The sequence below is a fragment of the Glandiceps talaboti genome, chromosome 4, assembly GCF_964340395.1.
Source record: "Glandiceps talaboti chromosome 4, keGlaTala1.1, whole genome shotgun sequence".
NCBI classification, from domain to species: Eukaryota; Metazoa; Hemichordata; class Enteropneusta; family Spengelidae; genus Glandiceps; species Glandiceps talaboti.
Window position 1 is genome coordinate 3,416,471 of NC_135552.1, and position 10,423 is coordinate 3,426,893.

Below are 10,423 nucleotides of genomic sequence, written 5' to 3' on the forward strand. Positions count from 1 at the left end.
TCAAAAGTTGACCATTTCCGTAAAAAGAATTATGTAAGAAGTGATTTTGAAATCCATATTGGTAGAAATATTTTGAATTATGTAGATACATATAAGTATTTAGGAATAACGTTGAATGACGTCATCATGTCTTGCGGATTTAGAGCCCTAGGTGATGTCAACTGAAAGTTTAAAGTACTGAAAAACATGGGATTTAGGAGCTATTTTAAGCTTTTTGGTTCATGTGTGTTCCCTATCCTTGACTACTGCTCAGCGGTTGGGGTTTGGGGCAAGCATGAAAGGTGTTATGTGGCATGGTACAGAACCGGGCCTAGCGATTTTTTCTCGGCCGTAACAGGTTTACGCCAATACGTGCTTTGACTGAGGATACTGGTTGGAATTCCTGCAGAGTTAGTAGACACATTTCGATGGTTATGTATTGGAATCAATTACTTCAACTGGGTGAAAATATGTTGACAAAGAAAATGTGGAACTTTAGTCTAGGGAATTCTAATTGGTCTTCAGAATTATGCAATATTTTTGATGGTTTAAATTTAGATACGTTTACGGATTCTTTGTTGCCATTTGATTTAGAAAATGTAGAACGTAAATTAAGGTTTAATTTAGAACGATCTTGGTCAGAAACTGTGCATCATAAGCCAAACTAAGAACCTACAGATGTTTCAAAACCAGTTACGGTGTTGAACCCTACGTGTCCATGAACTTACCACGCAGTCAACGATATTTCATGGCAAAGTTTAGGTGAGGTGTGTTACCTCTTCGTATAGAGACTGGACGTTACAGAGGAACCAATTTATGAAAGAATTTGTAATTTTCGTAATGATAATGGTGTCGAAACTGGAGGACATATTCTTTTGCAATGTAGTTTATATAATAATCTTTGGAATGTACATTTTGATTTTGAGTGATTACTCTGATTTGCAAGAAAATAAAAGTACTTGATGTCAAGAAAAGTGAGAAATATGACAAGGTATATTGAGAAAGCATTTTTAAAGAGAAGGGACAACTTGTACATTGACATGTTTTTTGCCTTGTACATAACACTTCCTTCACTGTAATAAGCTCCTCACTCGTTCTAGTTAAGTTTTATCCACCAAGGTGACATATATATTCAGCCCATTTGGCTGGGAGGTTGTGTATTGTAACCTTTTTTATATAGATTTGTCATACTTTACCTGATGTTACTATAATAAACTAGTCTACTACTAGTACCACCACCACCACCACCACCACCACCACCACCACCACTACTACTACTACTACTACTACTACTACTACTACTACTACTACTACTACTACTACTACTACTACTCCTACAACAAGAAACTTGGCATGATTTTGGGGGACTTCCAGTGTTTACATTATCTTGACTACAGGATGATTCTATCTGAACAAAGATACCTCTATCCCCAATGGGTAACAGTAGTTTTAGTTTGTGTAATGCCGAAACCACGATTGTAGTATTACTATTACCTAAGTCTTGTTTTTATTTTAGAGTAAGTCGTACTTGCTGAACTGTGAATTATCGCCTCAACATAAAACATCATCGACATATCATTTACAAGTTGTTTACAAATCATTACATTTCACTACTGTTTACATACAGACATCAAGTCTGTGTACACAGTGCCATCATCGACTCGTTGACAGGTAATGCAGGTATACTAATTAGAATGATTTCGACATTCCATGCAAACGCTTGCTTTGTTTTTCAAAGGGCAAAACTGACGGAAAAATAAAAAAGATGGGGATCCTTGATACTGGTATGGGGATGTAAATCGTGGTGAAGAGATGTCGGAAAGAAGATTGTTGATGGGTGTGTAAATTTAGACATAATTTTTTCGATTTCGTTTCATTTTCGTGTATATCTATGTAACGGTGTATCATCGGGAGAATTTATGACAGTATTTCATTATCTATGGTGGCGCTATTCATATCTGATTAAATTTTTTATCATGCTCGAAATATTTAAAAATTACTGTCTGTCTGTCTGTCTGTCTGGCTCTGTCTGCCTGTGTCTGTCTCTCTCTATGTATGTATGTATGTATGTATGTATGTATGTATGTATGTATGTATGTATGTATGTATGTATGTATGTGTGTGTGTGCATATATATATATATATATGTGTGTGTGTGTGTGTCTGTGTCTGTGTGTGTCTGTATGTCTGCGCGCGCGCGCGTGTGTGTGTGTGTGTGTGTGTGTGTGCGTGTGTGTGTGCGTGTGTGTGTGTGTGTACATCTTCATATAATAACTGAGATGTACAGAAAAGTCAGAAGTTCCAAAACTATAGTGTGCTTATGTATCTCTCTTCATGGTGTTCAGGTGCGACACAAAGTAAACGTCTAGAAACCCACGGACTTTCCATGTTGGTGCAGGGCCGGTCTATGGGAAACCATTATGTTAAGAAGATATCAGGAAGGGGGAATACAGCAAAACTATATTGTACGAGCACAGTTGATAAAAATCGGAAATGTTATCGAAACTTACGGAGGAAATGTGTAGGGTCGGCTGCTTAAACTAGGATAGTTTATACATTATTTTGCTTTATTAACAATGACTAAAATGGTTTTACATAGTTTTTTGTTTCCTCTGATTTTTCAGTGAGGCCTAAAATAATTGTGTGGTTCCGATTACGCTCAATTTTAGAAAAGGTGGCGTAGGTAGAATTTTGTTTTTTAAATTTTTTTCCTTCATGTGTGAGTGTCTAGTTCAGGTAGTTATGTTTTCCGTTGTTTTCCAAATGGTCTCTATGTTATTGGTTTCTTCTCATCAGATGTACAGCTATTACAGATTGGAAGAACAGTAATTGTCATTTTAATTTGATGTCAGTTTCAACATCCACAATTTTCGCGATTTTATTTTATTTTTTTCGAATAAGTGAAAAAAATGTTTAGGGTGTGCAGTGAAAAACTATGTGGGGTCGGGTACCCGGAGCCAAACAATATTTTTAGGCCCTAGTAACGTTCATCAAAAATAGTTTAAGAATTTTTAAAGAAGACTTGTAAATATAATACAAATCAAATAATGGTATTATGATTTATTTTAGATCGTAAATTCAGGGAATTTAACTTGACATTTATCATAAATTCACCTGACCGAAACACGAACTTCTCTTTGTTGGTGTCGTCATACCAGCATGCAGCACGGATGTTTGAATTGTTTTTATATTAAGTTGAATGCAGTAGTACTAGTAGGCGGAAATAACTTGAGGGGACGGTTCGCATACGGTACAAACCGAACAGCACATGTCTTCTTATGCTACCATCGGACACAACATAAAAAGTCGATCTGTAAGAATGTGACGTCACCTAATTGATTGTCAACGTCATTGGACAGTCTCAATCTCAAGAAGGCCGGCCTTCACGGTCTGAAGGTGAATTGACCAGTCTCGACAAATCGTGATTTATGCGATTTCTTGTCCTAGTCACGGTAGGTCCTACCAGAACTTCTGATTTTAGTCACGTAAGACATACACTGATATTATCGTTGATATCAAAACGAACACGTGGCGCGTTAATACAAAGTCTGAATGTTATCCTATTTTCACTACTTGGCATGAGTGGCATTCATTAAAGTCGTGTTATCGTCATTTTCACTAAAACTAACTTTATCAACAATTTCACATCACATTCCACGAACAATGACGGGATTTCATGCACTCGTGTCAAACAATTTCAAACACTGGGAAAACTCCAACACTCTACATGTTTGAAACAAAAAAAAGTGCGATCGTCCACATACAGAAACTTCTCCATATAAATATCGTCTTATTGATGTGGGCTTAGTCCCTATTTGTAATCGGAACTGAAACTACTGTCAATTGTAGAAAAAGTGACGAGATTTCATGCACTCGTGTCAAACAATTTCAAAAAATTGGGGGAAGTCCAACACTTACGTGTTTGAAATAAAAGTTAGATGATCGGAGAAATTAAATCAATTTACCTCTTCCTACAAAACAATGGTAACATACATCCGGGTAATATAATCGTGCTGAAGACTTTCATTGATATTTGTTTCGTTATCTCCAGTGTATCTTCTGTGTCTCTACTACATCGAAGTGATCCCGTAAAGGATATTTCGAGATTTAAATATATTGAGCATTGATGGATATCATTTTGAAAACACTACATATAATTAAACAGTTGAAAGCGTTTAAAATTAGTTACAAAGTGTAATTTTGGTGTACATACAATGTAAAATTAGTTACAAAGTGTAGTTTTGGTGTACATTCAATGTACAGACAAAATCGTTGACAATCGTGACGAACGAAACAAGAATTTAAGCCGACGGACAGGCCCAAGGGAGCTGGGGGACAGCAGTTTACAGATTTGTAGGAAAACCCAATGTAAACTAGATTTTTAGTTTCGCTATCAAAGAGAACTAATTCTGAATCATAAGTTTCCCTTAGTTCGTCACTAAATCTATATTCAATATCCCCAAATATACATTTTGATTGTAAAGCCCGGCCGTTACGAAATTGGATGGAAGTGAATAAAATTGTTTTAAAATACGATTTGTGAAACGGTTTCTGACTACGATTCGTAAGTAATAATACGACTAGAGGTAGTTGAAGTCACGACTGTCGTACGACACCGTTAAGTTTCAAGTCTCCCGTTATTACAATATATATACCATAAAAAAAGAAAAATAGATTTAGGCAGGTCGATAAGAAATGTCGATGAAACTTCACTCTATCGGCATTATTTCGGCCACGGGGTGGAAACGGCATAGACGTACATTTGTATAAGTTAGTTTGGGGATCGAAAATTAAAGCTAAATATACGCGGATCATCCAGCTAAAGTACGTACTGGAGAGACGGAGCGAACTGCCAGATTTCTACAAGGCTGTCTACCACTACACGTCACTCTATGTACATCTCAGAGTTTGATTTCTAAGACTACGGTGACATCACAAGAAAATTCACGATAGAGGAAGTGTTCCGCATTTGAAGGGAAATGTGACCCACTCTACGAAATAAACAGACCTCTGAGACAATCGATGTTTTTTGCGTTTGGAGATTACCATCACGCGATCAAATAGACCATGACGTGCGAGTTGACGCTCAAACAAATTAAGTCGACAAAATAAAATTGTTTGAGAAAAATACAACAATTCCGCTTGGAACGTATTGTACAATACATGTTCTAAACGACCATCACAAACTTTTATGGTATCCAGTTTCGTTTATGCCGAAGAAATTGAGTTAAATACATAGCATTCAGGTTTCTGGGGCTATGTTGCTTCTCCGACTTGTCACCTATCCTGCTTTTTTGCCGATCTAGTAATTCCCTGGTCGAGATACCACCTAATCTTGGCAACAGTCTTAGACAAGATATCCATAACAACAACCAGAGAGAATATGAACACACAAATGTACAAATAAGAGTGCGGACGAAGAGAAAAACACAATGGTATACAACGTTACAAATTCACCCCATTTAACCTAGCAGACACATAGCGCTATTTGAGTTTGACCTCTCCCCAACAAACGCGACATATCTGCGGTGATTACCACGACCACAACGCCACATTCGCTCACACAATATCCCTTGCTGCGAGTTGATACAACAAGCTATTTAAATTCGTGTAATCACGGTAATCAGTAAGCGAACACTGCCTTAATTTCATAGATTCTGGATGGGAGTCACGAAGCGCATGACGATCGTCGGCACAGGGAAGCCATATTGGATTTTGACAACGCTTCAAACCACGAAATTTCCCCCTCCCATTTCGCGTCTTATCGCTGTCACAGCTATAAGACTAAACGACTATGAAAACTAGGCTACGTGTGCAGTGGAAATTACCTGGTGAGAATGGCTAAAAATGTCTCCTGTAGCAGTATACGGAAGATTCTGGAAGGTCCTTCGCTAGATATTTTATCAGCCGCTGTCGGTTCCCATCAAACGTATCGAGTCGGGTCACGTGACCAAATCCATTTTGGGGTTTCATTGGCAATGGAACTGAAATAGCGCCTCCGTTTCATCAACTTACAGTTCTTTTTTCATGTGTGCTAATTTGGAAATATAACCCCCCTTTAATCTTCAATAAAACATCAATTCTAAAAAATGTCGATGGGTTGTTATTTATGGATTAAAACGAAAGAATGTGTCAGGTTTTTTTCGCGGCAGTATGATCGACGTTTTCCATTCACAATTCTGTTTCGTGCATGTCACGCGTGGAAAGCTTACGTGATGAATATACTTAGAGTTTGATGACACAGTCGACGATAGCTCTGACCATAATATAATCACCGGGGGAAATGTCAAATTTGAAGAAAAAAAGAGCGGCGCTCGCTTGATTTGTTGGCTTGTTGAGTGAGTGCCGTCGTTTGTTTCGATCGTCGATCGCCTAGACGACAAACGAACGGTGGTGATGTAATTGTGGAGGGTTTTCATGTCGTTTTCTCCTTATGATCGCCAAGTGTTCTTCTCTTTCAAGTTCAATCTTGGGTCATTGCATCGTGTATGGGATTGTCATTAAGTTCTAATATAGTAATACCGCCATCGCGTCTCCTCAATACCGAGTGGACGCATTCATCGCAACGTGGGAACGTCAGATCGGGTTCATGCTCAATAACGGTTGCAAGTTGTATAATGTTTGTGAGATCTATGTACAGTAACAATATTCAATTTACCGTTCAAACTCGTGTAATAAAAGTTTGCATTTTCAAGTGTCTGACTTCAAATGTGGACTTTTTCGATTTTTATCATTTTGAGCCATTGGAATCCTAAATCCTAAAACATGTACTGCGAGCGATGCATTGCTTATTCTGCCAGTGAGAACAAACGGCCTTGTCTAAAGAACAGGTTGACAGTGTTTCCCTTCATCAAAATGCAATCGACCTAGAGTTTTAAAGTAACGTCTACAGAACACTTTTAGTAGTGCGTTCATTGTATTTGTGAAGAGTGAGTCGGTAGGTATTGCGACCTATGGTTTCACCATGGAGGTTATTAACAGTGCGCAAACATGTCTCATAGTGGACATTCACACCGTTACGTCACTGCATTCTCAGTTGCACATGGTGTCATTGACAAACGCTCAGCCCATCACGTTACAATTCGGATATGCCCCGACCTTTAAACTCTCTAAATCATTGAATTGTAGTGTCGTTCTCATACTAACGTAGTATCTAGGTCGTGCCTACGCACAGGACAACAACCCTGTTATTTTTTTTGTTTTTTTTTTAAAACTCCCAATTCTTAACCAGTATATATCATATAACTTCAACGTTTACGATTGAAGTGATATGAGCCTGGGGAAAAAGAGGTTGTAAAATCGATTACCAATAAATTCATTCAATCTTGGCGGACGGGGTAGATATATTCACGACATTGTCATGTTTAAGTAGTTCAAATTGTCAGACTTTATTTTACGAATTAATGTATAATTTAAAAGACGAATTGGACAGCGTTACAGCCGAATAGACCGATTACGGCATTTAATTCTTCGGGCGGCGTGTAACAGCGGAAACATAACCACCCATACTTTCACCGTATGCACTCAGGTCGATACCGAGATACAATGTGTTTTGGACCATTTATCTTTATTTACATATTTTAATGACATCTATTTATCATGGCATTATTTATTACATATTTGTAGGACTTGTCACAGTGCACAATGATAATTTAGGTGTGATTCGCAGGCTGTTTACGACGAGGTATAGACGGGTTGGTGTGTGCCACGTTACACTTTAGGCTAATGGGTACACTGAAAACACTATGTATAGACATGCTGTTGAAAAATATACAAGGGTCACATAATTTTGTGCCTTTTGTGTTTGCAAATATCTGGCTCCTATTCTGCTGTGTTATTTTTTACTTCACTTGTACAAATATAGTCATTATGTAAACATGATAACTGACCGCCATAACAAAAGAAGTTTCATTTTTTTTTTCAACAACCAGAACTTGAATAGGTCCGAAGAGACGAGAACAGTACTTGCTTTAATAATAGTCCTGAGAATGAAGGGACATCTCCCTGTGTATGTCTGCTGGGTCAATATGACGGCCCGGGGATCGTCACGGTGACGGCCCGGGGATTGTCACGGTGACGGCCCGAGGATCGTCACGGTGACGGCCCGGGGATTATCACGGTGACGGCCCGGGGATTGTCACGGTGACGACCCGGGAATTGTCACAGTGACGACCCGTAGAATTGACCGGTGACGGCCCGGGGATTGTCACGGTGACGGCCCGGGATTGTCACGGTGACGACCCGGGGATTGTCACGGTGACGACCCGGGGATTGTCACGGTTACGACCCGGGGATTGTCACGGTGACGGCTCGGGGATTGTCACAGTAGAGGTGGACACCAGCTATCATACTGCGTTGATTGAACGATAATTGAACTAGCAAATCAAGAGATTAATACAGTTAGAAATATCGATTAATTACTATTAAGGTAGTCTAGTTCCTATACGATACTAGTTCCGATTACTACGATCATCTCCACTCACTACGAAGAATACGTAGTAATCGTAACTCGTATCGTAAAGGAAGGTGTTCCAAGTCTCAAATGCTCTGATTTACTCGATTTACGACCGCTACATGATTTAGTACAATTAAATAACTACCGCTGTCGCAGAACTAAATTTACGTTTAGTAGTGGATGCATAGCCGCGTTCACGGTTGTCGATAGAGATGTCGTCAGAATGTACTAACAACAGGAATACTACAAAAGTTGATATGATTTCTAGAATCGACGACGACAGTTTAATGAAGGCGTTGCCTAGATGTTTTAGTAAAAGTCCTAGATCTAGTCACAGAGATTTCTGGGGTTGTTGACCTGGGTCTTAATTTGTCATGAACTCAACATCACGCCACGCGTTCACCAATAACAAGAGACACCAATACAATGTTTGGACATGTTCATTGTTTTTATTTGAAACCCACCCAAAGACGTGAGATTTGGACTTGTGATCATGAACGACGACATACGTTGTCATCGACGGGCGTTGTTGTTGTTGTTGTTGTTGTTGTTGTTGTTGTTGTTGTTGTTGTTTAGGGGATAGTGTGTCGTTCAACCTCCTACCCAACAAATGTGTTTGAATTAGGGTGTAGTTTAACACACCGGTATTATACTCGACGACAAATATAACTTTACAGTTATAGAATATAATAATAATAATAATGTTTATTCACCAATATAATGAAATTGAAATTAACCTTAAAATAGATACATGTACAGAATACATGGCAAAAGGGATCAAGAAATGGCAAAGCTAGTCAAGCTTGTATCCCCTTAGTGACTAACAAGCACACTCGTACTTGTTGGTGTATATATTCGATGTTCAAGATTGCCATAGAAACTATAACAAATAAGAAACATAACAAAATGACAAAGCACAACAAACAACAGTGGAACAGTAAAATGGATACACATATAATCTCCACAGTCAGTTCACGAAAGAAATATAAAGTTGTAGATGACATTACAGCTATAATATTACATTTGTATACACATTCTGAGAATCAACGTAAAAGTGATTGAAATAAAGCACTGCAGAATTCACAACACAACGACAACAACAACAACAACAACAACAACAACAACAACAACAACAACAACAGGACAGCGTTAATGTATATCTAATGTTAGACTAAATTGTGATATGTAATGTTACGAATCAGAACAACACGTCATATGCCCTGTTTGGTAGTTTTGGTTTCAAGTTAAATAGGTTAACAAAAAGAGATCTAGAACTACGAACTATGTGATATAGTCTAGTAAACACATTCCAAACTCTCAACTTTTTCATCAGTTTTTGTCTCCCAGAATTCTGTAATAGAATACGGTAACATCGTCAGTACGGATTTTCTCGAGTAGGAAACGCGATGTCAATGTCCAACTTTCGGTTTTGTGGTCTGCAAAACAAAGACAGACGTAAAATTATCATTACGAACCCAATCATCAATTTCTTTAGCCATCTATATATAACCACGACTCACTAAATACAGTCGAATACTAAATGGCCGACAATTTGTAAACATCGCGTGATATCTTTCTGATTAATCGCAGATATACAAATGGCTTTGATATACGATTGTCGTTTTTACATCATGTATAAATAAGCTACTTGTAGGTTCGCCACAACGTTTGAAATTTTGATTCAACTTATAGGAAATAATCTGTCGTACTTCACGGTTACAATCGACAAAACTGTGACGGATTCTTATATCTCATTGAAAACAATCGCTGTAAGAAAAAAACAACAACGGAACCATAAAAAGAAACCTACACAATAATAGTGCTCTTGTATCAAATATTTATTTTCGTAAATGAATTTTCCATGACTGCCCCGTGTTATATCATTATTGTGAACTTCGGAGGGGTAGTGGGAGGGGGGGGGGAGAATAGATATCTTAAGGTTTTGGATGAAGAGTCTAACGAAACTGACATGAGTATTACAGAGGTAAA

The 10,423-nt window shown here is 38.1% G+C and overlaps 1 protein-coding gene across 1 annotated transcript in view; it reads right to left on the reverse strand.

Moving 5' to 3' along the window:
* LOC144433635 (polycomb complex protein BMI-1-A-like) overlaps nucleotides 1–5,902 on the reverse strand; it is a 35,480-nt gene extending 29,578 nt beyond the window's left edge. Inside the window, exon 1 of the mRNA XM_078121977.1 lies at nucleotides 5,808–5,902. The gene's annotated coding sequence lies outside the window, so the exon portion shown is untranslated. The remainder of the gene's footprint in view (nucleotides 1–5,807) is intronic.
* Between the last annotated feature and the right edge of the window lie 4,521 nt (nucleotides 5,903–10,423).